Source organism: Phalaenopsis equestris, unplaced genomic scaffold (genome assembly GCF_001263595.1).
Source record: "Phalaenopsis equestris unplaced genomic scaffold, ASM126359v1 Scaffold000761, whole genome shotgun sequence".
NCBI lineage: Eukaryota > Viridiplantae > Streptophyta > Magnoliopsida > Asparagales > Orchidaceae > Phalaenopsis > Phalaenopsis equestris.
In genome coordinates this window covers 819264-823719 of record NW_018165201.1, presented here as the reverse complement: position 1 = coordinate 823719, position 4456 = coordinate 819264, and the positions used below count along the sequence as shown (strand labels likewise).

General features: G+C 38.5%; 1 pseudogene; it reads left to right on the top strand.

Moving 5' to 3' along the window:
- The first annotated feature begins 2826 nt into the window (after window positions 1–2826).
- LOC110030807 lies at window positions 2827–4243 on the top strand (annotated as a pseudogene).
- The last annotated feature ends 213 nt before the right edge of the window (window positions 4244–4456 follow it).

Genomic DNA, 4456 nt, shown 5'->3' with positions numbered 1-4456 from the left:
TTATTCAGCAACTTTTGATCCCTTTAATTGTGCATTTTAAGATCTTAGCTTGAGGAAGGCAATGGGAGAGGATTTTGAAGTTAGTGCATTTACTAATTGACTATTAATGCTTCTTTTACCTTTTCTTCTATCAATACTGTATTTGCACTATTAATCGGGCCATCCTCCTCCTAATAGACTTTGAGATTATATTTTTGCCTCCTTATTGCTCTCCTTTGAATGTCCTAGCTCTGGATTAACTTAAAATCATCGTGCACCTTTTCTTTCCCCTTATATTAGCCTTCAGCATAGTCATTTTGATCTTATCCACTCAAAATTTTGGGGCTCTAGTCTAGCTATGTTTCACTTTGAATTTAGATATTTTGCTAGATCCATAGATTTTGTTAGTTTAAGCTTGGGTCTAATTACTTAATTGTTGATCTAAAGTCGTCTATGTATTTCATTTTTTTTCTATCAAGAGGGATGGTTCTCTTCATCAATAAAAGTATTACAATTTGAAAATGTTTTGAAGTTTATATAATAGCAATTTGTAGTCATTTATTCTAATAATGATGTAATTTTTCAATATACTTGTCCATATGCATCTTAGTAAAATGGTTGGGATAAATAAAATCACTATATATTTGATAATCCTTGATTTGTAGTGTTCCGCATGAATATGTCTTTTAATTCTCGTGTTTGCAATTGGTTGATTTCTTATATGATAGGTGTTATATTAGGAAATAATTTATTTTTATGAGAAGTTGAGGAATAAATTATTTCATTAGATTATGAGTTAGGGTCTGTTTGGGGCAGCTGCAGCTTATCCAGTTTCTGTTGATAAACAGCTTATTCTGATAATCTGCTGTTGATCAGCTAATCTGGATAAGCTGTCTGGCTGTTTGGTTGACGTTTATAGAAAACAGCTGATTCTGAAAAATTGACCATTCTGCCTCTGTTCTGAATAAGCAGTTTAGCTGTTTGGTTAGTGTGTTTTGTAAACAGTTTTTTTGGAAATTTTTTTTTAATTAAATAAATAATCTGTGCAGCAGAATTTGCTTTTTTCTCAACAAAATTAAATATCACTGTTCAGAGAAGAAAATACCAAAAAGATCATTTATATTTATATAACTAAAACATATCTGATCACATCAAACGAATATGTTTAGGGTACACTAAAACATATCTGATATAAACTATGTGCTTATGCATGCGGATGAGCAAGAGAAAGAGGCAAAGCTAAAGTATCACAGTGAGAAACTTGCTCTTGTTTTTGCTTTTTTTAATATTACCTTCTGGGACAACCATCAGGATTAAGAAGAATATTAAGATTTGCGGAGATTGTCATCCTGTAGTAAAGCTTGTATCCAAGGTATCACGGCGACTATGCTAAGAGATGGTCTTTCTAAATGCTGAAGTTTACTCACCATATGTTGAGCTGAGCTGATTCCTATTATGAATTTCCATCTTTCCTGTAAAACAGAACTCTCACTTTCACCCCTGTTGCTTTTAATTCCTTAACGTAGCCCCTCTTGAATGATCATGTAGAGCTTACAGATAAGTTTTAGGGGCATTTACATACATACCACTTAATTCTTAATGATCATGTAGAACTTTAATAGGTGCATTGAAAACTACTTGTCTAAATAATGCCCAACTTTGATTCAAACGGAGAGCTTTATGAAATTTCTGCCACAACTTTGATTCAAATAAAGTTTACGAATGAATCTATAAAGTGAAATTAGGTAGCTTTTCTTCATAAAACAACAAAGGTAGCAAATACTGACATTGAAGTGTTTACAACAGATGAAAGCAGAACGGATCCATATTGTAATTTCTAGTGCTCGTAGGCAAAGATATTTGTTCTCTCAGAATATATTTACGGAGAAGCTGAAATCAATGTTCAAATTCACGGGAGAGGACTGCGATCCGGCTTTGAACGGAAACGAGAGGGAGAGGCGAAGCTCCTAGCCGGGGCTTTGAACAGAGACGAGAGCGAGAGGAGAATCTACGGTCACGGGAGAGGCGAAGGAAAAAAGCGAAGGAAAAAAGGCGAAGGAAAAAAGCAAGGTCACGGGAGCGGGATCGAGGGCAATATGCGTAAATTGGAATCCGAAAACGCGCCCGCGGTCCGTGTCTTTTGCAATTTATAAAACGCATTTTTAAATAATCTTTTCATAAGTGGGTACCAAACAGTTATAAGCTGTCCCAAACGGGCCCTAAGTGGGTTTACATCGCTATCGTCAGCTTCCTTATTTTCTTTCATATTTTATATTAATTTACTTGGATTAGGAGCTATTTCCTTTCCTATTTTAGGTTTTTCTTTTTTATGTTATTTTCTTTTATTTTCAAATAATTAATATGAATTGATTACTTGGAGATATTAAGTGATATATCTTTTATTTCATATTATTTTCTTTTTATTACATTTTTTATTCTAGGATTCATGTAAGAGTTATTTATACCCCTTCTCATATCAATAGAAAAATCCTCGTTTTATTCTACGTTATTCTGAATTTCAACATGGTATCAGAGTCAAATTTCCTACCCTAGCTGCTAGTCCTCCCTTGGGAGTTGGATTCCCTTCTTGCCACTCTCTGGAAGTAGGGAGGGATGTTTTCTCTCCTTGCGATATGGTCGCAGTCACTCTTGGCTCTCGGTCTCACTATCTAGCAAGAAAAATTCGTGGTGGCTCCAAACTCCAACTTCTGTTTCTTATCTTGAATCAGCTCAACATCAGATTTTTACCTTCTGTCATGGGATCAACCCTCCGAATCCCCCCCGGGCTGCGGCAAGTATGTCTTTCTTAGGTTTCTGTCTTATTTTCTCTCTCATTTCAGCCACTATATGTCCTTGGAGGTTGCAGATCTACTGAAATACCTTAGTTGGTGCGTCCACCACTTATCTTTGACGTTGTTGTCGGAGTACGAAATCAACAACTTTGATCGGCTACCAAACTCGATCCTGATTGTCAATTTCAATCGGATCAGTGACGTGAAAGCATTTGGACGATGTTGCATCGTCTCTCGCCGCTTCCACACTCTCATTCCCCTCTTCAACAATATTTTCGTCTATGTTGTCTGTGTTTTATCAGACAATCCTTTGCTCTCCTCGTTTGTTTCCACTATTGTTGTTGGCGATAGATTCCGCGGTGTTTCTTCTCATCTTGCTCGTCTTGTTTTCAGCGGGATTGATCGATCCTTTTACGCCCTAGGTCAGATTCTCTCTGTTCCCTTCAAGCACTTTTCATCTTCCATATTGACATCATCCTTTTTCGTATATGAAGTATCACACCATTCCCCCTCTGAGGTCCTAAAGAATTCAAGGAGATCTGGTGGCTTTGGATAGAGCTTCCAGCCGACGAATGTGGGGTTGATGAAGGTGTTCTTCTCAAATGGAATACTGTTTTTGGCTCCACTTGGGAACTATCGCCAACGCTCTCGTTCCCCTCATCGATAATGTTGTTGTTCATGTCATCTGCATTTTATTGGACGATCCTTCTCTCTCCTCGTTTGTTTTCACTGTTGCCAAACTCTGTCCTTTCCTCCAAATCTGCAAATGCTAACCCCACACATGATCTTTATGTCAGTGAAGACAATGACAGCATTCCTGAATCTTTCTGTATGAACGGGGGATTGAAGCTTAGAGCTGTATGGACAATCAGTTCCATCATTGCATCCTTTGCAAGACATTACCTCCTCCAAACCATCATTAGTGATCTCGAGACATTGGAGTTCTTGGATCCCATTAATGCAAATGGCCAAGGTGTGCTAACCATAGATAGATGTTAGCTACAGGATCTAAGAGTGAGGAATGTATCAGCTTCAGGTTCTTCACAGTGGACATTGGCCCCAGCACTCAACATGTGGTTGTGGTATGCTCCGCTACTTGAGATGCCGGGTGGATTGGTACTTAAGGCCCAGCACTGGTTGTTGTCCGACCTAGTGGAGACTCACAGAAGGAAGTGGTGGGTGGTTGCACTGTTGGCGAGCCATTATATTTGTCTTAGGCGTCAATTGCCTTTGAGGAACCATACAGAACTGTAACAAAGTTGCTTGTGAAGAGGAGAACATATTGTTTGGAGATGAATTCCTCCAGAGTTTTTTTTTTTGTATAAGGCCCTTTTCGGGAGCTTTTTTTGCAGCTGGTCCTCCACCGGAATTCTTCTTACAACAGGCCCTCCTCCGGAGCCTTTCTCCTGCATCGTGCCCTCTTCTGGAATCTTTCCTGTACCATACCCTTCTCTAGAGCTTTTTCAACTTAAAGGCTTACCTTAGGACCTTTTCCTTTTTCTAGAGGTCATACCCTGTAACTTTTTCTGGGGGTTCCGTACTTTCCTACAAACTCTTCTGTAGCATTACCTCGGGAGTCTTCTACCTACTTACAGATATTGCAGGAACTGCAGCCAACGACAACAACAGTTAACTAGAAATCAGCTTTTCATGCAGGTTGTCTACTTTTCTGCAAACTCCCCTAC